The sequence below is a fragment of the Accipiter gentilis genome, chromosome 18, assembly GCF_929443795.1.
Source record: "Accipiter gentilis chromosome 18, bAccGen1.1, whole genome shotgun sequence".
Lineage (NCBI taxonomy): Eukaryota > Metazoa > Chordata > Aves > Accipitriformes > Accipitridae > Astur > Astur gentilis.
In genome coordinates this window covers 25,005,840-25,029,514 of record NC_064897.1, presented here as the reverse complement: position 1 = coordinate 25,029,514, position 23,675 = coordinate 25,005,840, and the positions used below count along the sequence as shown (strand labels likewise).

Here is a 23,675-nt window from a genome sequence, read left to right as displayed (position 1 = left end):
TTTTGTTTTTCCCTTATCCCCTTTTGGAACCGTAAATTTCTATCAGCTGTAGAAATGTAAATGTTATAGAAGAGCTGGGACTGTAAGGAAGAAGATTGCCAGCTGCAAGATACAGACAGCCTTATTATCCTGCAAAGGGGACTGAGAGGTGATTAATCACAGTATCAAACCAGTGTATATAATGTCAGAGTACTTTCCACGGGGTTTACAAGACTTAAGCATGTCTAGTTATAAATTATGCTGGTATTAAAGGCCCAGGACCAGCTGTCCTAAATTTCTAAATAGTCAGCTAAGTCTTTAGATTTACAATTCTGCTCCATCTGGGTGAAGCACAGCCTGCCTACACCTTTTCTTTAATCACACCGTCCATATAAAATTAAAACCTCCAGTCTTACGGAAACACAGGCTTTTATTTGGAGCATTGGTACACAAAAGCTTCAAGATGGGTGTTGCTAGTAGAGATCAAGGTTACAGTGCTAACAGTGGGAAACACAGGCTCCTACTCGAGCTGTGACACAGACAAGCTGTGTGACAGTTTTGCCTCACCGTGCTTCCAATCCCAATCTGTGTAATGGGGATAATAGTGATGGGAGCTTCACAGGAATGTGTATTAGTGAACACACTAAAAAAAAAAATAGATGGTGTTGAGGTGTTAACGGGTCATATAAGTACATATGAGGCAGGTTATTAAACAGGACATTCAATTTAGACACGTAGCTGTCTGAATTGTTGGGCTCCAAATTGCAATATGAGAAACCCTATGCAAAAAACTCCTTAGGTACTTGGACTGTCTGCTCAAGGTACTACATCTGAAGTTGAATCCGTCAGATTGGACTGTCATTTCAGTCTCACTGAGTGTAAACAAGGAACAACTCCACCGACCTCAGCAGAGTAACACGGAAGAAAAATGAGGTGTGTCTGGCACTTTCATTTTTTCTTTGTTGTTGTAAAAAGTTTGATATCACCAGCATCATGATACACCTGGACTATCAACAACTCAGATCAGTATCTGAGAGAAGTGGAGTTATTCCATAACCTGACACTGGTGTAAATGAGGGAGAGTTTGGCACACATACAACTAGATTATAATCACAGCTCCAGCACCACCTCCCTTCACTCTCTGGCCAAGTAACTCCTCTGAGTATGTTTCTTCACTTCTATAATAACACCTTTCCTGCGTGTTCTGAGGACTAACAAGCTGAATGCTTTGTAATAAGCTTTAAAGATGTTGGGTGCTGTGTGAATGCTAATAGTGACTATAATAAACAAACAGATGCAGAAGACATTCAGAGGAGACTGAAAAACAAACCCTTCAGTCATCTTCTCAATTTCTGAAAAGGAAGAGGAAGGGGGCTAGAAGTTACACAAGGCCCTCCAAAGCACAGAAGTAGCTCATTTACCAGGAGAATGACCAAGCTTGTTAAAGTAACACCAAGTTTGTGCTGATTACAGGAACTAGTTCACTTTTCAGATATAACCCAGAGAAGTAATCTGCCATTACTTTTCAGGATGAAAAGGAGAGCCACAGCTTGATCCAGTAGCAGGACACATCTGTTTGGAAGGGATGGTGTGCAAGCTCTGTGTGTGGCAAGGCTTACCGCTATCTTCTATATCGCTGTTTGAGAGATGATCCAGAAATTTGTTAATGCATGTATTAACATTGCCTGGAGTGGTGGTACCTGTGTTCGGTCAGTTAGGGCTTAGGTGATTCAGCTGCGTTTTTGACACTTAGATATTCTTTTTCAAAGAGATTAACTTCTCTATAGTAGTAGAGATGCGGGTTTTTCAACCAGAACTGGATACTGTACAATAATAACTATTTATTTGCCACTTAAGGGATACAGTTAATATACAGAAACCAGAGTGCTTTATTTTTGTAAATCAGAGGTCAATAATACTCAGGAAAGCTCAGTCTGGCCAGTGGCCTGCTGGGCGGCCTTGGTAAATCACTTAACCTGCCTGTACATTCACTTTATCATCTGTAAATAGAGATATTGTATATTATCCTCTAACAATATCTATTAGATATTTAATATTGGCCTCTCTCCTTTGAGACCTACCAGTAAAGTGCATTCTGGAAGAGCCAGGCAGGGGTTCTGACTTTATTTATATGAGAAAATTTTGATAATGGTGTCAAAGTAACACAGAACATCAATGAAGGAACTGAAAGGAGAACTCTATCTGAATTCCTGCTCTATGCCCTGTCTGCGTGGGAGAAACTGCAAAGGGAAAAAATAAAATAAAAACTAGCATTCGTCTCTCCTTTGCCTAAATAAAACTTTAAGCCTTATATGGCCATAAAAAATGTAGCAGAGAAAGGAGGAGAAAATAAAGACATTGATCTTCACATGAGAAAATTAGAGTTCACATTTGGTTAATGTCACCAAATAAAGAAATCTGTGTTATTCCAGTCCTCCACCAAGAACGCACTGTTGAACACAATTAAGGATCTCTCTGCTTTACCGGGCAGCCACACCGCTTCATGCTGTGATCTTGTCGGATCCCACAGGCTAAGCATGACTGGGCTGTGTCAATAGTTGGTGTGAAAATTCCCAGGGAAAGCCATGTCCTGCAGGTGTTCTTGACTGAGCAAAGCGGCCTTCTTCCCTCCATCCTGCACGAATGTGCAGAGACGGTGCTAGGGGGCACTGTGCTGCAAGAGATGGCTGCATTTTTTTGCGGATGAAGCTATGTTCCTTGCCATCTCTAAAGAACCGACTCTGGAAAAGGAAAGGTGTTAAGCTGGGTGTCTTAATTAAATTTCACGAGAGAACTACCTTCTGCTTCCATAGATACTCACGGCAGGTTACATCAGGAGCATATTAACAGTATCATTTTCCTTCCACAAGTCCTGCTTGTGGCTGGAAAGGACCATCCCAGAGCTAGCTGCAGAGGCTGAGTTAAAAGCACTTTGGGATATTCCTTCAAGAGGCATAAGGTGTTGCTGTAAATGAACTAAAGGCGTATTCACTTTCCTTCTGATCACATTTCATTGTGAGGGATGCCGGCTGCTTCAGAACTGACAAAAGCATCTGAATGTAAGTAGTACAGAAGGGCTTCATCAAACTACAGGAACCGCTGGCCAAAAAACCAGAGAAAGAAAGGCAGGAAGGGAGGGAGGAAGGGAGGATAAAAGAGAGAGAGAGAGAGAAACACCCCCCACTACCACCACCAACAGAGGAAAAAAAAACCCTGATACATGTAGTGGCTGAAAACACTCCAGCTCATCACCAGACCTCAGCTGGCTTAAACTGAGCATGGCATGAATGAAGTCAGGAGACTTCAGCCTGCAGTCCAAACAGTCCTGCCACCTCCTTAACAATATATTGATTTTGAAAGCTTCTGAAGTATGGGCATTTTTCCATTTTAACTTTTCCATTTTGACTTGATTCATGAGCGTGGAGTCCTGCCATTAGCATTCTAAATTGTCAAGCTGCCAAGTTGCTCAAAAGCCTCCTCTCATACTAAAAACTCTTCTTGAAGTTGACGATCCTCATACCTTTTACACCAGCTCAGCATCACACCCTCTAGGAGATATTATTGTTATTCTGCTTTTATACAGCAAGTGGGAAAGGATAGGTGATTTCAGAGCCATCTGATGTCCTTTTTTACAGCACACTCACACCATCTCATAGGGCAGTAGAGAGTGGCCATGCATTGCATTAGAAAAAGATTCTCGTACTTCCTGATTATCTGTTTCTTTTTCAGAATATCTGGTTTTTTCTGACACTGTCCTTTGAGAAGGCTGTTTTGTTTAAAATGTTTGTATTTGCTACGATTTGTAAGCGTGAAAAAGGTTAAAAAAGTCCTCCTCTATTAATTCTGCCATTTTATCAGTGAACTTCATACACTGGTTAAAATTAGAAGGTTCTTTCTTCAAAAATGTCTTTGATTCTATAAATACGTATGAAAAAAAATAATTTGATCTCTTTCTCTGAGGTTGCAAAGGAATTATGTCACCTTCCTGTCTGCAAGCCAGACATAGGTAACACTCTATCCCATTCCCAAGCCTTTAATTAGAGGTACACCATTAAACCTTCATCACCTCTAACGGTTCTATACTGTGTTCAGTCTTCAAGGATCCTTTACAGAATGTGCTTACCAAGAGCCCCCAGCCTGGAAGCAGACCACAGGCACCATGTGTTGCCAGGAGTATTATGTTATAAATGATTGTAGAATATGAAATCACCATCTCTGTAGTGCAGGGATCCTCCAGTCAGACTGTGATGTGGCATCAGCTGCAGAAGGGCAACCAGGAAATATCTTTTAACAGCCTTATCAAACTGAAAATGTTTCCTGCACATGACTGCGCTCTTTGGCCCCAATCCAGCAAAACACTAAGGCACATGTTCAACTTTAAGCACACAAGATGCTCTGCTGAAGTCAACAGGACCATTTACATGCACGAAGTTAAATATAAGCTTAAGTGCATTTCTGGATCAGGGCCAAAGGGCTCAGTACCATGCAGGGTTCAAGCCAGGAGGCTGCGATTAGATGGTCTGACAGAGTCCAGGGAGGGAGGACACAACGTGATTTGCTTGGATCTACCTGCCTGTGCCTTATTCCAAGCAATTAATTTTCTCTCATTTTTGTTTATAATAAGTTTTTCCATTTCTCTTGCTTTGCTTTCATGCTGCTGTAGCCATTTCCAAATTGAAGTTTTGTTTTTCTTTTTTAAGCCCTTCTAAACTGCATCAATAGCTTTAAGTGACTGAACAAAGAGATTTCAAATAGATGAAGTGCTTCAAATGGTAATAAGAGCTGGTGTTCCCAGAGCTTTGGAGGCTTGCACTAAGCAGAGAAGAGAGTGAGAGCGATTGAAAATCACTTTTCTGTTGTTCCTTTGTACGAACTGGTTTCTGGCTTATGCAATGCACAGTAATTAAAATGACTGGAATGCCTCACATTTTTAAGAGAGCTTTAAGGCAGCTCTGTGGCATTGTGGCCAGCAGAGTTCATGAGCAGATTCATGGCTGCAATCGAGGTTTGACGTTTCTATCAGCATAACTTGAAGACAACAATATCTCTGTGGAGGCCTTGAAAGGGAGTTTGAGGAAGAAGGGGTCAATGCAGAAAAGCAGTAACGTCTGCTCCATGCATCAGCTCCATGAGCAGCTATGGGGCAAGCCTTCCTTTTGGTGAGACGAAAGCCTAAATGTTGGTGTGGTCATCAGAGATACCATTGCTTTCTTTCATTATAGCCTTAATGTCCTGCCCAGATTCAAGTGTGGGACAGCACTTACTTACACCTTCTCTCTCTCACTGTACTATCAGTTAGTCGTAGTGCCTCCTCCTAGGTACTGTACAGGAAATGTCTCTTTCTGTGAGAGAGGGTTTGCATTTGCGTACTGGCCACTGCAGTTGCTGGGTGTATTTGGGGGGATCTGAATAGCTTCCCAATGTTTAGCAGAGAGAGCCTGGCAGACTGGCAAGTCTCTCTGCTCACAGCGGATTGCTCTCCTTGTGATAAGGTTTACTCTGCTCGGCAGTGGTAAGGGAGTGTATTGCTGCTTTTCATTCCTCCTGGCACAGTCCAGAATTTCATTTTCCTGTTTCCCATTTTTGTGACTGAACATGGCTGGCCACTGCATCCCTGGTCTTCTCTCAAGAGTCGGCCTGGCTTCTCACAGTGAAGAACAGCCAGAAAGGAGCAGGAGAGCTGAATACAGCCTCTCTCTGGAGGGGAGACGACTGGCCTGAGGATATGACCTCTTTGGCATGTTGAGCAACCAGCTCCTTCTCCCCTCACCTCGCTCCCTCTCACCAGCCTTCTGAGGACACGGCCTGAGCCCACTTCCTCATCTCCCAGCGTAATCTTTCTCCCCTTCTCCTACACATCAGAGGGCACTGTCAGGATACAGTGGTCTCCACAACGCTGTGTGAGTGTAGGGAGGTAGAGAAAGATCCCAGGCAGGACACAATAACCCTGTATCTCTAAGACCATCCTGAGGCTAGCAGAGCTACAGTCCCTCCATATGCAGTAGGCCAGCCAGTCCATACGATGTGCCACTGGTTTTAAAGCATGTTGGAATCCTCTGAAATCACAATACTTGTGAAAAGCAGAAAGAGCAGCACCAGGGGGCTGGCATTCCTCTTTTTGTTACATTAATGAGCCTGGATTCAGCATCAGGCTGTCAGGTCTGAAGGAAGGGTCTTCTCTTTACCTGCAGAACAGGTGCAGCTGCAGGAAAAGTTGGTCTCTTGCCTCTCTCTGCACAACCTGCAAAAGCTTCCTAGAAGATTAAGCCAGTCACTTCATCCCCATAGTCCAGCTGTTACTAGTTTCTCACCTGAAACTACAAATAAAGGTGTGAGTTACAACAACAGTCTCTAATGATGAGGATAGTGTCCCAGCAGGGAATGAACTCAGCAATTCCTGTCATGCATGTCAGCACATGGGTGTCAAAAGTGAGAAGCAGTTCCTCCATGTGGAGACCCCAACAGAGACTGTTGCCTTGGCACAGGATTTTTTTAAAACCCAACTTGACTTTTTCAATGCTTTTGTTCCTGTGTTCCCAAATCAATGCCGTATTCTAAACAGCAGCTGACTGCTCACTTACGGCAGGGCCTTCCCACACAGACTCAAGGTCCCAGCCAGTAGAAGCTGGGGATTTCTCATGTGAGACTTCAAGGACAGATCTCTTTCTTCTCTGGAGCAAAAGGCAGCACTTCTGTTTCCTCACTCTTTTGGAATTTTTCCCATGTATCTTGGTGTACAGTGTGAGACAAAAAATGAGGAGATGGTAGATCTGCAGGCTGGAGCAAGGACTCAGTCATTTGTTTATTGTCTTGCTCTTCCTGAGTGAAGAGCAATGCATTCATCAAAGGACCTTTTCAGGTTGGCAGTGTGACTTCCACACCTAATGTATTAACCTCAGGAGTGAAAAGATCAGTGTTTGATTTAGCACAGATGTGCGAAAATAGTATTCTTTCTCCACTGAAGACAGAGGTAACAATCTACAGCCCCTCTTCCCCTTTCCCTTAATCCGATGGCCCTGATTTCCTTTAATCTGATGGCTTCTGTCGCTTAGTTGTGCCTTTCTGTGTGCTTCTGAGGGATGTTTCAGTGGGGGACAGAGAAGTATGGAAAGACATCACAGTGTAATTACAGAACCTTTCTGTTCATTTAGCAAAGTAGCCCAGGTTTCCATTTCATTGTGAGTGATAACAGGTATTGTGAAGCAAGAGTTAATCTGTAACCAGATGCAGCGTGCCTGAAGGTGAAGCCAAGAAAGAGGAACAGAGCAAAGGTGCTCTGTTTTTCCTTTGCACTGAATGAAGTATCTTTACCAGGGACTGTAGGGCTAGGATTATCATCCCATGCTTTACTAGCAGAAGCTTAAAAAAACAGTGTCCTGTACTGACAGAGTTCAACTCCTTTTGATTTTAACTCAGTTTGTAGCAAGAGCAACATGGTAGCTCACAGTGGGGATGCTCTTCTGAAGGGGAGGCACGCTGTGTGGGTAAATGTGCTTGCACCCCACTGGTACTACCCTGAAAGGACTTCCAATGCAATGAGAACTACCCAGAGCCAGCAGGAAGCAGAAAGGTGTTGAATGTTATCTACAGATTACATACCAGGAGTTGAGCTATGAAGGTACCAAAGCTTGAACATGTGCCCTGAGCAAGAAAACACCTCTCTGTAGCTCTACTCTTAGTAACAGTGCCACCAAATTTTGCACAGAGTGTTGGCCAGGGGTTCTGTGTTAGCCCAGGTGCCCTGCTGTGGGAGCCTGGACTGCTCCAGGTTCATCACAAGTGCTAAGAGGCTGGAGAGGTACTGAACATTTTTAGTGGTAGCAGGTGTCCAATACTAGTTTAGTACAACACATTCTCCTGTCTCCTCTCCTCTCCTCTTGTGACTCTTTTGCTTATGGCTGACAGTCGGCTGAGGGGCTGCTCCACAGCATAGCTTCTGTTCTTCCAATCTCCCAGTATCTTCAGCAGTGATTTTAAGCAATGCTTAAAGCTAACTGCAAGAAGAGATTGAGTTCTCACCACACAAGCCAAGGAGGCAGGAGAACTTTCCCTAGACACCTAGCTGAGGTCAGTGAGGAAAGTGGTCTCAGTGTAAAAGTGCTGAAATGCACAGGAGGGATCTACAGTTTTACTCATGGGATAATTCATAGAAAACAACCAGCAGAGAGTCTGAGCAACAGCAGTGTCTACCAACAGAAAAGTGGCTTTCCAGCAGACTTTCCCCAGCACCCAACAGTATGAAAGAGAGTAGCTAGACAAGCATTTTATGTATTTTCATTTAAACCATGTCTTCATGTTCTGTAGATTACAACTAAGCATTTTTTAACCAAAATCTTGTTTCCTTTTCTCTCAGTTCAAGTTCAGCAGAACCACCAAAACCTCAGTGAGTGGAAAGGGAAGGGAGGGGTGGAGGTCTGCTCAATGCAGGCAAATCCTTAGCACAGCTAGAATAGAAGTCACTAATCTGGTCTCCCTCATCTCAGAGGATAGCTATAGGTATACCTTCCAAAGAAATTGCAATTCCCTCTCCCACTGTTCAGATTAAATGATCTACTGCTGGAGAAAACCTTCTTCCACTGATATTTACATAAAGTCACTTTTGTTTCAAGGAATTTATTGTGCCAAAGAAGGAGGATCATCAAAAAGAGCACAGCCTGCCTCATGGAAGGAGAATGAGCAGGCTAGGAAGGGAATTTTTTGTTTCATTTTAAATTGGTTTCCCCATCTGGAATAAACCTTCACCTCTGAACATCATATATAAGGGCAACTTAGCCTAGAGGGGCTAGTATAGCATTAGCTGTGCACGGCTGTAAGCAAATAGCACCACAGAGAGCTGGCTGGAGGAAGCAAAAACTTATTCCCAGTGAATGCAAGAGCATTTCCTTCTCCTTGTGGAGACAGAACCTAGCTCCTTAACTTAGACAATGCCTCCAACTCCCCTAAGGTGTTTCCACAAGTATCAATGTGATTACTTTAAACAATCTTCCTCCCCACTTCCCCAAAACTATAATCTGAAGGACAGGCAGACATAGCCACTCAGTTTTACTTTGAGAAAAGGCTTTTGAGAATAGGAAGGAGAAAAGAAGAGAAGCTGGTGCAGCAAAAAAAACCCCCTTATTCTGTCAGGCATTTCTGGGAAAGAGGAGGGAGGGCAGCTTTTAAAGCCATGCCTATGGCTGCATGTAAGGGATAGTTCTCAAAGGATTCCCTTAATCAGATTCTGCAGAATATAGGCTGTCTCTCTGTAATTCACTCCATGTCTTATTCTAAGGCCATATGCTCTGGTCACGTGAAGATTTACAGTCTCAAATTTACTGGCCTCAGAGAATCTAAAAGAATTATGCAAGAAAACATGTTCCATGATAACTGAGGCCTCACACAGCCGTGCTTTCTAAAGACTGCTTCTAACTCGATATACGGCCCCTCCAGGGCTTTGTGAGCCCTTCTGGGGAAGAGGGAAGGGGAGAAAAAGGGGGAGCTGCTGATCATTGCCATATGTGAGAAGCATCCCTGTCTGCACGTGGGTGTGACGTCCACATTGTCAGAGAGGCTGAGCTCTGCAGAGCCCCTGTTTCCCGTTTCCAGTCAGCAACTTGCTGCTGGAGCAGGAATCCCATATCACTCTGTACTGGTGTTACAAAAGAGGAAAATGATGGCCAGTGGAGGGGGAAGGGGTGGGGGAAATCCTCTTAAATAGCCATGTAGGATGTCTGGGCAGGGATGTGAGCCAAGAGTCCTCAGAGGCAGTAGAATAAGTGGGAGTTCAGCAAAGAACCATTTTCTTTCTTTAACTAGTGTTCCTCAGAGACCTCAGCCCTCCAGTTCTCAGAGCTAATTTTAGCTATTTGTGGTTGGCCTGTTCCTAATGTCCCTTTCCTATCTCTCACACACACTGAACCTTGGGATACTCTCTGTGGGCTGGCAGATGACGTGAAAACCTCTAATCTGCAGGTCAAATATCAAAAATGAAGTGGGCTCAGGAAACTGGAAGCATGATTTGCTTTTGTCCAAATAAGGGAGATGGATACTTTCATATTAGAAGTTCTTAGCATACCAAGTTTGTGGCAGTTTTTTAAAGTATATGAGGCGAATGACTTACTTATTCTTGAAAATGTTATGGTAACCATCAAAGATGTTATGATCCCATGGACACTGCCTTCCCTACGCAGACTATGACTGACATGCTTTCATTATTTATTGACACTGCTCTTCTGTAGGAAAACCAAAACCACATTGTCCCAAACACTGTACTGATATGTATCAGGCAGAGTGAGTCCCTGCCAAAGGGCACAGAGTACATATTAGAGAGGGTTCAAAATGAACACAGTGGCAATAAAGCTGTAATGCCAGGAGTGAAGGAGCTTGCAGCATGTGGCATTCATACTGCAGATGCCATGTTCATGGAAGTCTGGTTTTACCTGCTTTACACTCTTGTGGTGATTTGATGTCAATGCTTTATCTTCCACAAAACTTGCTATACAGTCTGTGATGAATCTTATGTCCAGAGGCACCACAGGGTACAACAAGAAGGTAAAGGGTTTACGATGACTCCTATTTCAACCACATTTTCCCAGAAACATGGGCAACAGGTGGCACTTTTTCTTCCCCTAAATTTCTTGTGGATTCCCTCTCCTGATCTCTCCTCCTTTCCACATACAAATCTGTAAAAGATGCTCTGCAGGCCCAAAGTGTATGCTCGGAATGACGTATGTGTGGGACTGGGGACAGTAAAAGGGCATTTGGACCTTTAAGGGATCTGGAAGAGGCACTGGCTCCACTTTGTAAAAAAAACTAAGTCCAGGGCCTGGGAATTAGATCAGTAACCTTATTTTCAGTTGATAGATTTAAGAAGTCTTTGAATCAAGTGAAGAATCCTGGGAAGCTGTTTTGGAGGAGAAAAAGGTAGTTACTATGTCCCTCAAGGACGGAGAACACTATTCCTTGAGCTGACAGAGGCCAGATTTATGTTATTAATAGGGCTGACAGCCCTGCTTTTGTGTTGGACCGGAAATAAAAGACTGACTAGGATATCTTGGACAAGACCGCCTGTAGCACTCTGCTCTGGCTGGCAGGAAGCAGTCAGTCTGCATATAAAACAAACCTAATGAGCTGCCCATCACTCTTCTTCGTGCCCTGCAGGTGTTTCCCAGGTGCAGGTGTTTCGCAGCTCCTATGCTGCACAGGGAGCTATTTTCCACTCTGCAGAGACCCAGCCAGGACACCGTAGTCAGCATCACTGTTAGCAGAGGCATAGAAAGGCTGCTTGCAGTAGGGAGAAGCCCAGCAGTGAGCAGAGCACATGTGGGGGCTCAGGGGCCATCTCGTGTTGGCTCTGGCTTCCCACAGATTCCTGGAAACTCTGCTGATTGCTGAAGATCCCCTTCAATTTTAAGAGCAGTGTTGGCAGCGCGTTTCGCTGTCAGAGATAAGTCCCGTCCAAATCGAAGGAATGGATGGGGGGAACCTCCCACACACACATACCATCTACAGGTTTTCCTAATAATCCCTGGGCAGATGGGCACAGTCATGTGAGTCCTTGAAACTCTATCGGCTTTGGAGGAGTAGCGGGTGTGGTGCCGCGGACATGGCCAGATACACGTGTTGCCCTTCACAGAGAAGCTCACTGTCCTCCAAAGACTGAGTATCAACAAAATCCTTCCTGTGGGGACTTCCAGCTTTGCGCGAGCCAGCTGTAAATTCCTTTGAGGCTGAGACTAAGAAAACTGGAATCCTGGGAGGACCTTGGTACAGTCCCAAAACCATTTCCACTGATCCTTCCCAAAAATATGGTTTCTCTGACCCAGGAATGTGAGCTCTGTAACAATGGCAAAGCCGAAGTCCTAGACCATTGGCATTAACTATTATTAGCTCATTACTTCTTTGCGCTCCATCTGTCTCATCTAATATGAAAATAGTTGTCTCTCTGGGAGACAGACTGTCTTTTTGTTCCATTTTTGTGTAGCACCTGGCACAATGGGGATGCTAGTATTTGAATGGGGTGCTACGTCCATATAAACAAATAAAAAAATTAGTGGGACTCCTAGTTTCTCTGTTTACTGCTTGCTTTTTGAGTTGATTATTTTGGAGTGAATAATCATAAAGCATCTGAGTTAGTACAGCAAAGCTAACAGCTGCTTCGGCCAGGAAATTGCTGAGAAGCGGAGAAAACAGAGACTGGCATATAAATTGCCATAGCACAGTGGGACAGAAGCCATGAAATGGTATTGAGTAGCTGAAGCAGGAGATAGCAGAAAGGTAGCTACATACACCAAGAGCTCCTCAGCTGGTCCCAACAAAGCTGGAAGAAAACTACATTTGCTCTAAGGCAGGTGAAGGTACAGTCCTTCAGACCCAGGACATCTGACCATCCTGACTACAGGACCTACCAGCTGCCTCCTTGCTTGCCAGACCTCATGTTTTTGCACTCTGTCCCTCACCATCTGTTTGTCCTTTTTATGGGAGTTGTGCCTACCAGTTGTCACCCTCTGCATGCACCAGTTGAAAAGTTTGGCTCCCCTACTGTGCCAAGTTTCCCGCACATTTTTTTGTGCTTCCTTAAATGATACAATTTCTTTTCTCAACATTTGCAGACTTCCTCTTCTAAATGCAGAAGTTCTGGAGGGATGTAACACCTCTTGGAGCAAATGCACTCCCCAAAAGCCTTCCCATGATGTTGTGGCCCCAATTGTTAACACTCTTCCCTCCAAGGATGGAGAATACAATCCAGGCCTCCCTCCCCTGCCTGTGGTGTCTCTGAAGCAGTAAAGTCTCCAGTGAGCAGCCAGCCAGAATAGCCACCAGCATGCTGAGAAGGGCATGTCAAGGGTGGGAAGGAAGAGTGGCTGCACTACATTGTGTTCCAGGCACATTTAGTTGGCAGATGGTCCCTAAGGGACTATCGGGTGCTGGCGTATATTTAGGGCAGCTTCTGGGCTACTTGCACTCACACTGATAGAGTAAGGCAAAAGGATGCAGCTGCAGCCAGCTCCTAGGGGCTCTCTTCCTTCCCACCGCTTGGGAGAAAAGTCTGAACAGAGCAGAGAGCCTTGCCCCACATCACACCACTTTTACACACTAACTTCTCTGCCTCTTCCTACCTGCCAAAGTAGGAGGGTGGGTGTTTCAGAAATCTTCCCTCCAACACGACGAAAAAGGCAGATAAAGAACAGGCAAGTGGTGTGCTGTGCTCACACTCTTCCTTGCATCCCAAACTAGACCCACAGACTGACATGAATGATCTTACTCACTTGTGCTCACATGAAATACACACAAGCACTGAAGGGGGGAGGGCTGTCAGGGCTGTTCCCAGCTCTAAAGCAGCCCTTTGACAGGACTAGACTTCTTTTTTTTCTTTTTTTTTTTTTTCCCCAGATGAGAGGCTGGTCAACACCACCCCTAAACTCACCTCCACCCCCAAACAGCTGTTTTGCCAAAGGGTGGAGAAGCAGACCTCTTGATTGAGGGTGGAGCAGTTTGAAGGGGAGGAAAGCAGTGACTTCACTTTTTATTAAGTAATAGCAGAGCAGGGTGTGCGTCACTTTGAAAAATAAGACTTTGGGTGGGGGCAAAGGCTCTCTGCAGCGTCTTATGCATGGAGCCTTCCCCTTTGTGGGAAATAAGCAGAACACACCATTCTGAAGAGGGAATTCAGAAAGTTGAAGATGCAGTAGGTTAGACACCTTATAATGTCATTTAAGGGGATCCAAGAAGAGCACCAAGGTGAAAGGGCACATAATGGCAAAGGTGGTTTGGGCTACACATTAGGAAGCACCTTCCTCTAGCAAGGATAGAGGAGCATGGGAATAGATCAAGTCCATGTGAATGGAATAGCATGGGAATAGATTCAGGTTCATGTGAATAAAATGGGAGTGAAGGAGTGGGCTGGACACAGCGCTGCATCCAGCCCTTGGCCAGGGCGAGGCAGGGCAGGGCAGCATCAGGGAAAGGACTGCTGTCTGCTTACTCTGGAACCTGGTCAGCCTTGGCTGGAGCACCAGTACCACCGCAGTTCAAAATGCCCTGCAGCCTTCTCTTACTCATGTTGTTGGCCCGGTCTCTGTAAGGAATCTGAAACTCTTGGAGTGTATCTGGCTAGTCCTTTCCATGGTGCCAACACACCATTTACTATGCAAACGGGGCAGCTCTGACAACTTTTACACCAGGGAGGATTCTTGCCCTGGCAAGGGAATTCTTTGTAGACAGAATGGAGCTTCTCAAGCAGCACATGGGGGTCAGCTTCCATGGGAGCAGATGGCACTAGGATCCATGTACAAATACCATGGGAGACAATGGCAGAATAGACAAAGGTGTCTTTCACAGAGAGTTAGCTGCAAGGAGACTGCTGTTCTCAAGTTGGCAACAGCCTCTTCTCAGCCTTGTGTTAGTGAACAAGTATTGTAAGATCTGGATCTATCTCCCCAAGTAATCCTTTTCCTGCAGCTGACTCCTGCAGGGCTGTATGGGCAGCCTCAGGCCAGTCTGTAGCTGCATTCCCTTCTCCCTGATTCAGTTGGCTTCTGCCAGTCCTGACTACTACTGAAACAGTCTCTCAGGCTCGAGAGCAGTCTGGTATGCTAGAGATCATTCCAGGCTGTTCTCACCATCATAAGAGTTAAAAGCAGTCTTAGACTCCAAAGGCTGCAGATGTAACAAATATTTTCATACTGCTTATACTGTCTATACTGCTCTGAAAGCACAGTCTGCAGAGTGGCCATCAGAACAGAAGCTGTTTCACAGATGGCCGTGGGCTGGCTGTAAAAAGCCTTCCCAATGGCTCTGGGCAATGCTGATGGCATGATCACAGTGTACCTGTGGCTCCACTTACAGTGGGGACATGACTAAAGCCACTTCTTTCCTCTCCTAGTCCTCCCAGGTGAAACTCAGAACACCTTGACGCCATCCTTCAGAGACATGACAGCGTGGGGGCACACCTACCTAGCATTGCTCTAGCTAGCACAGGTACTGAAGCGTAGTGCATCAGTGCTGGCATGTGCTTCGCTTGTTGGATATTTACCCAGGATCTTGCCTGGGCATGTTTGACCTGTCTTGAAGTCCAGGCTGTTGCATTAAACTTGTGCTACCAATCAAATGACTTATTTTATATCTGGTTCCTACACACCTTTGCATGCTGCAACTACACGTGGTGAACATCTCAGATGCAGTCAAGAATTCAGGCTCTGCTTAGCAGAGGTGTAAAAAACTGCTAGACTGTCAAGTATTCAGGCCCTTTATTTATCTTTTTCCTATACATAAACTGAAACACCAGTTTTGTGGTACCAAGCTCCCAATAGCTCCTCATGCAGACTTTCCCTAGAGACTCACCAAGTCTGCAGAGAACTCAGACACAAGCAACAAGCCGTTTTCCTCACTCCTGCCTCAAGTATATGAGAGGAGAAAGATAAAAAATGAAGGAAGCAATAAATGTACCCTTTCTGCCAGACTGATTGGCAGGTGCAAGGGCAGTTCAATTTCTAAGGGTCACTAATAAAGAGAATTTTGTGTTCCCACTCATAACCTGAGAAAATTAAATTAACTGAGTGTTCAGAGAGCTCTACTTCCTTGCTCACAAATCATAAATGGCTTAGCAGAACAGCACTGTTTTGGAGATAAAGAAGAAAAGGACAAGGGAACATACAAAAAATAACAGGCAGCCACCAACTCCCCCAGCGTTACTTGCCAAAGTCTTCTCTCATTTCTTGCTGACGCAACTGCTACAGCGGACCATTGCTTCCCCTTGCTCTAGAAATGCTCCGCTCACAGCCAACAGTTTTGGGGTACCGCCACTCACGTGCTGGGTAGCACTCTTCAGAGCTGGAGCTGAGCTGGGGTGGGAATCCCTGACCAGTCCCTCTGGCTTGCTGCTTCTTGAGCCATTCTAACTCTGTTAGTGGCTCCTCTTAGGGGCTCCAGCTAAGCATCCCCCATCGCCTGCAGTTCCTGCTAGCTACTCTTAATCCTCAGTGCATCCTGGTTTTTTGTTACTCAAAGACAACTGCTTAAACAAACTTTCCTGTCCCTCTAGTTTGCTGTATTTTTACCTCCCAAGACTGCAAATGATTACATGAAGCTAAGGGTGGTCATCTACTAAGGGCACAGCTAGTCCCACCTTTTCACACTTACTAGAATTCTATTATCCTCATTCTTATGATGACATTATTGTTGTTTTCTTACACAAATCCTCCCACATGTGCTAGCACAGAAAAATCAGAATGTATAGGTATTAGACCTGCCTCTAGGCTTTTTCAGCTCCTTTCCTCTCTAACTGAGGCCAGCAGAGCAGTCCTGCCCTTCTAGCTCTCTCCATCCCTCTGGGCCTCCTTGCTGGCAGGCCAGCAAAACATAAAGGAAAACACAGTGTCCAAGTTAGTTCTTTGTGTCTTGCGGTCAGCCTGAGCATCTCATCAGGATTCACCAAAAGATAATATTTGTCCTATATAAGCCTCAAGACAATGCTCTGTTTATAACCATTTAAGGTCCTACTGTTGTATCTGTGCCACAGACAAATGAACTCGGAAAGGCCAAGAGATGCTAATAAGTTTGTGACCAGTTCCAATGCTTTTCCACCCTTTCCCTGTTTTCTTGGAGTGGGCAATATTCCCTTTTCAAACCAGGGAATTAGTAACACTAATGACTGGATGTGTCACCCCTGCATGCTGAGCGTGACTCACAAAGTCAATATGGCCCTAGCAGCTGAGAGGAACAATGCTTGTGTTCTCAGTTACTCTTTTTGGCTATGCCATTGCTGGAGCCCAGAACAAGGCCAGTGATGTCATGGTCATAGGCTTAATGTGTAAGTATACAACACTACAAGCTCTCTGTGATCTATTACTTCCACATTAATGTAACTTGGGGCATATATACACAGTTAGTTGCCAGATCCAAGAATAAGTCATTTGGAACAGAATATTTTATTTCAGACTTTTAACAAGAATACTTCTCAGTCCCAACAGGCTAGTTCTGGAGAGGTAGTACCTAGCTCAACATCGAGCTATATAATTTAGTCAAGACCTCAGCTAATGACAAAAGTTTGGAATGTAGAAATGGGCAGACAAGAATCCCACTAAGAAATAGCTTACATTTTTCTGACAATTAGCCATTGTTGCAAGTATTTACATAAAAAAAGAGTATGAAAAAGCTCTGAGGCAAAGAAATAAATTATTCCCATCCATTTTCAAGAAAATTACTTTGAAGCCTTTGGTGCACATGTATTTGAACAAGGCTTTTCTCCATTAGCCTCTGAGTGGAGGGGGGGTGGTTCTTTCCTTTCAAAAATGTGTTATGTGTATTTAGTGGTAGGTCAAAGGAGCCAGCGCAGGAGGGGGTGTAGAGGCTAAGCATACAGCGACATTGTAATCAGAGGCCAGCCAGTGGGTCACGCAGACAAGCTCGTACTAGCTTTAAACTATCTGGTGTGTGAGCTGATAACCGTAGCCGTGGAGTTCACAGCAAAGCTATTAGCAAGCCTACTCCCCCAGGGAACTGGCAGGTTTTGCAGCCTGCACTGAGCTCTGAGCTGCTACAGCTATACTGCTATTAGCACCCAGCTCAGGTAGCCTGAACTTAGCATGGATGGGACTACATGAGCCACTGTCCGCTTCCTGCATGGATAGCTGTGCCAAGGGTGACAGCTCCCTGCTTTATAAAACTCTTCCCTAATGTACTGCCAGGTGGCTTGCGGGTACCTCAGGTGACAAGGCCTGCCTGTGTCCCATATTGTGGGCCCCTTTCATCATTTGCTGGGTTAAGCCAGGATTCCTCTGCCCAGCAAAACAGGGGAAGCCCTGAGAATTCATAACACGAAATCTTATCTCAAGGGAAAAAAACAGAGGCTTGTGTGTAGAGGCTTGTTGAACTACACATTCCTGTAATAGTTTCCCAACGTTGAGTACCAATGGGACAGTCACACACTTTGCTGCATGTTCCCAACAGGCTGGAACCTTTATCTGCTGGGCAGGCTCGGGCTGGAGCGCTGCCAGTCTCCCTGGAGACCAGCTGCGGCCCCCCAGGTTCCTGTGCCTCTGCACTGGGCAGTAGATTGGCGGAAGCTGGTGCAAAGCTGCCTGTCTGATTAAATTTGTTATTTTGCAAAAGGATTTAGCTTTGTTTGCTGGTTATTACTGAAGAAAAATCCTAAGCTGCTGCTTTAACCTGTGTTAAACCTTTCACGGGGTGAAAGAATCTGGTTTCTTGTCTTCCAAGTTGTAAACAAGGAGCAGAAACCCAAGAGAAGGTAGAGAAAACAAGTTTTAAAATATTATTTTCATTACATTCTTTGTATTTTCCAGTAAAAAAAATACTTTTACATTTCCTGTGCTAAAAGGCTGCCACATCAGAAGTGTTGCTGAACTTAGCTTCTGAAAAAATTCTGACAATAGGTCATCAGCCACCATCTCAGACATACTCCAGCTCCCACACATACCTGCTGTCTCTTCAGGGATGTGCTGGTAAGCCCATCCAGAAGGGTCTGTAGAATATAAAACTGATGAGAGATGTTCGGATATTTCATGATTTTCTTCCTGTACAAACAAATCAAAGGAAGCCAAATCAAATAAACCACTTACTCCAAAAACAAGCTTTCTATATACAAGATTTGCTCTAGTTTAATTGAGATTGTGGCTGACTAATAGTTAAAGCAATAAAATGTTATGTGACGAGAAACTTTTAGGTCAGCAGGGGCTGATAGGCTACAAAAGAAAATGACTGTAAATGTATAGTTTGAGCACAAAAAACCCCACTCAAATACTATTATAGTTGCAAAGCCAGGAAGTGCCATTATAAGGGTTGCCACTGAAGTTTTAATTTCCCTTCTCTGAGCCCTGCAATGTAGATAATTTCTTTGACAGGATTCCTGCCATGGAATTTCTACAATTAAAAAATTTAATATTTCATACTTAGCTTTATCCTTCTGCTCAGTGGATGGACCTGGATCTTCCCTAGTGCACAGGATTTAAACCATGTTCTGAGAGCAGAATGACTAAAACCCCTTTTTAGTTCATGGCATTCAGCAAGATATCATATCTAACTGCTTCAGAAACATCAACAAATTTGTTCTGACAGCACTACAGTGGATATTATGTATTTTATAGATGAGAGGCTGCCTGCTGAAAACACAGCGTCAAAAGATTTTGTGTACCTGATGACAGGGAATGGCAAGGACTTGGATTTTCACAGTTTCTAGCATGCTGCAGCACTTTACATGCAAAGCACAAAGCCCAGATGCAGTTGCAAGCGTTCAGTCCCTTTTGCAAGTTGGCTGTGGTTCAACCATTCAGGGACTCTGGCTGCAATGCCAGCTTCAATAGCTTGCACCCTTGTCACCAGAGCCTATGCCTTCCCACCCTTACTCTACAGCGAATCAAGCCCCCACAACACACACACACAGAGCTGTTTGTGGGCCTGTTCTGCAAATAGGATCAGGGAATCAATTCATATTAAAAATAACCCTTTGGGGCCTCAGAGAACAGTCTGGGACTGGAGGGTATGTCAGGCATCCAGAAAGTAAGAGATAGCCATGTCACGATCACCCACAGGAAATGTGGCACGAAGTAACTTGCCCAGCATCACACTGGAGCTGTGTGGCACTGTCAGGGACACCGGCCAGCTCTGCAGGGCAGCACACCATTGCTTCAGTCCCATGCTGACTCTTGCTCCTTCTGCAGTCCCGTGCCTCTTCCAGTGACCACTGCCGTCTACTTTCCACAACACATGAGGCAGGGAGTACTGCAGAGAACAGCCGTGAGTAGCCCTCAGAGTAGTTCCCTCCTGCCCATGGAGCAAGGGAGTATCCGGAGAAACAATAGTCTGTGTGCTTTCAAATGAAAACAGCATCATAACCCATCTGCACAAATGTTGCCCAGGTAACTTTAATCCTGGATTTCCTAACTTTCTAAGCACTTGACTCCATAATCATTACAAAGTTTTTATGCAGGCTTTTTGTGTGCAAAATGTGTCGTCATTTAAAGTAACGTGGAGTACAAGAATGAGTAAGGGAGGAGAGAGCTACCTGGGCAATGCCAAAGATTGGAACAAACGCTTTCTCCTCGCTCTTTATGCTAAATTATTTGGAGATAAAGGAATTTGGAATGATTGCCAGCAAAGGCTCCCCACTCTCAGAAGCTGATTGTTGTAAACTGCAGTTAAACTAGGTGTTGATTACTCACAGAAAAGCTTCCTCATGCAAAGTGCTATTGTCTATTGGGAGTGAGAAGGTTGCTGTGATGTTCAGAACAGGCTCCTTCCTAACCCATTGCCACTACAAATATGGGAATCAATGACTCCATTGGACACTCAGTGCATGCATGACAGGCTCTGCTCCATATCACTGCCTAGCAAAATCTTTTTTTTTTCTCTCTTGTAAGCAGAAATACATAAAAGAGGTGACAGTTCCTCTTCAAGTATTGTCATCACTAGGATGGTCTGGGAGATGCCATTACTGACCTCCACACAGGTCTGTCTAGCTTCCTGCAGTAGGATCCAGTCCCAGATATAAGCTAGAGAAGTCTCAAGGCCTTTCTGACAGCTGCATGATACCTGGAATATCCTCGTGTCTCCTGTTTCCTTACCTGAGACTATTTCAGCAGAGGATGGGACAGCGGTGTCATCCACTTTATATCTGCTTACATTCCTGTGCACTGAGATAACTCTTCACCAGCTCATTATATCAGCTTTAGTGAAGATTTGTGTAACTAGAGCAGCACAGAGGGCCCCAACTATCAGAGGGGCCAAAATCTGGCACAGAAAGACTAGCTATTGTGAAGTTCAGTAAAATAACAGACAAACTCCAGCTGGGTCATCCTTAAAATCATCTTTTCTAGCTTCCTTCTTTCATTGCATCAGATCCAAGCTCCTTGTTCTCAATTTAGGCTTAGAATATCTGGGCCTTCCTGCTCCCAGTACTACCCCAGTCTACTTTTGTTTTCTCAGAAGTACCTTCTGAGGCTTATACTTTTCTCTTTGTGCTGTGCTGCTTCCCCCTCTCCCACTCCACAATCCATGGGATAGACTCAGCTGAAGCCAACTAGCTATCCTAAGGGTCTCATGCAGTGGAAAGTCACTGTGGGGCACACTCTATTGAGGCAAAGTGACAGCAACCCACTTTCTGGAAGATAATCTGCAGTTAGCAGAGAGGGTGCACATCCAGGCTAATCCAGCAACATACCAATCCCACTTATTCTGAGCCATGCCACTTCTTGTCAAAAAAAATCCTATTGGGTGGCAGCTGCATCATTAAAATTACTATACATAGGAGATTTTTCATACTTTTTCTACCTGAAACAGGCAGCTCTTATTTCCCATACAATATGCAGCCTTCTCACTCTCTTTCCTGAAGCTCCTTAAAAGCTCTGACCAACAGTTTTCCACAGTTTGATATGCCATACTCTTAGCCCAGATTTTCTTGTTAATGTATCTGTCATTACAGTCTGCAAGATACTGAAGGGCAAGCTTGATACTTGGGGTTTCTATAATGACCTCTCCATACTTATTTCTGTATTAGTGATAATAATAACAACCATAAAGATAATAATGCAAATAGCAGGAATAATGATAACTATAAGGTGAGTGGTAGAATTACTCTTGAAATCAGCCTTAAATTTGAACAAAATGTAGTAATACCCCTTCTGGAGAAGCCAGAAGCACTCTCCTCTTGCAGGATGAAAGGAGCTGAGGAATGTGCTGGCTGGCACTGAATCCCTGTCCTCTTGGGTCTTTAATGGGTTTCCTGCTCCTGTAGGTTCAAAGAGCAATTACAGTCTCCGGCAAAAGTACAGCAAATGGAAAACAGATTCTTTGGCTCTCACTAAAATGCCAAGAGAATAAGTAACCAAAAGATGGAGGACTCGAAGTCACTTCATTGCAGCACTCTGTTGAGCTGAAGGGAAATTTCCCTCCCTCTACCCCAAGGCCGGAGGGAGTCCCCACCATGGGAGGTGGGTGGTGGGAACCCAGTGACGAAGTTGTGTTCACACTCATCTCCCTGGAAGGACTTATATTAGAGGAGAGAGGTGATACCAGGCTGCTGGAAACTGCCTCTGGGGTCCAGCTCCGTCACCTCTTTGCTGAGGGGGTTATTTTGTGCCTCTGAATCAGCCATCAGAGAGGACCAAAAGCAAGGTCTGGGGAGATGGGAGGGCAGCAAGGGCAGGGCAGCTTCCTTCACTACAGCAAGGGTATATCATCATATACGGTATATCATCATAAGGGTATATGGAGGTATATATCCAGTACAAGGCAGCTGGATAAACAGAGATAGGGGCTAACTGAGGAACCAGCCTTGGGTCTCACCAGCCTGACAGTGGCGACGCTTGCTAGCTCATCCAGGGAAAACTGCCACATGCCTTGTGCAGAGGAGGAAAGTTGTGAAGACAAATGATGGAATATGGAGCAAAAAGGCCCTCAGACCCAGGACAATCCTTCCAGAGAGCTGCTGGGTGTATGTAGCACAGGAGGTTAATACACCAAGAGAGGCTAGCGGGCATGAGTGCTGTGAGCTGCAAACTAGTCTCTTGTGAAGATCTGCGTAGGCCACACAAGATGGCCTCCAACAGGGCAGCACCGCCCAAGCGTTTCCTCAGGGGTCTGCACAGTCAAGCACTTAAGGTTAAAAGTTAATCCACGGGTACAGCAGGACTAGATTTAGGACCAGAAGAGCACACGTTTTTTTCAGATCAGGGCTTTGATATAATAAAAAAAATATATGCATAGACCAGGGTTGATTAACAGACGGTAGTATAAGTGCATTATCTGTATAAAAGGCAGCCTTGCATAGCTCTTCTCTCTTATGCCTGACTCTAGGAAATGTGTTCCCGTGATCAGAAACACCTGCAGTACTAACACACCACAGCACTGGCGTGTTTTGAGAGAGGCTTCTCTTCCCTCCCTGAGAAGAGCTATTGCTTTACTAGTAGGTTTCTGATGTGGTATTCAGTAAACCATGCCATACAGGGGAAACTAAATAAGCCTGTCTGAAGTGAAAAGTCCTTCAAGTTGCTTTGCATCATGTTTCATTTCCACCTCAGATTACTTGAGATTAAATACTATCACAGATGGCAGAGAGAAATAACTAGTAAGTCTGAGCATCAGCAATAATACCAACTTTGTGCTCAAACAAGGATGCTCAGTATCCAGTGACAGTACAAGTAGGTCACCCAGCCGGCTTAGCAACCAGAGAAACTTCTCCGTTAGAACTTACTTCTGGCACTGTTCACTCATACCGCACACGTATGGGATGTAGCTCAACCCTGCAGTTTCTCAGGTGTAGAGAGGAAACTGTATCCTCATAATTACACAGTTGTGATGTAATAATTGCTAAGAATTTCTTTGGTCATCTTATATTACAAATTGATGCTTCCTCTAGTTTTTCTTACTGTCCACAGAGGAAGAAGGAATCCATTCTCTCCTTACCATATGGATGTGTAATTCCCCCTAACCTAACAGGAACCAAAAAGAAATTGAATGCTAAAGAGAAGTGGTGAGGAAGAGATGAATGAATAAAAGGCCCCCTTATAAAAGCTCTGACCTGGATGTGTGAGGTGGTTTTCATCTCTGACCTCCTGCTAACAGACATGGACTACAGGCATAGAGTTTGGATATGAAATATCTGAATCCAGAGCCATGCATATTTGGACACAGAATGTTTTTGGTTTGGCCCCATCTTTTTACACCAGGAAGAAGGACTTGCAGCCGAAGCAAAATTAAAG

The 23,675-nt window shown here is 44.6% G+C and overlaps 1 protein-coding gene across 3 annotated transcripts in view; it reads left to right on the top strand.

Moving 5' to 3' along the window:
* The window catches only part of SYN3 (synapsin III), a 264,723-nt gene that overhangs the window by 171,407 nt on the left and 69,641 nt on the right, over nt 1-23,675 (top strand). The window lies entirely within an intron of this gene.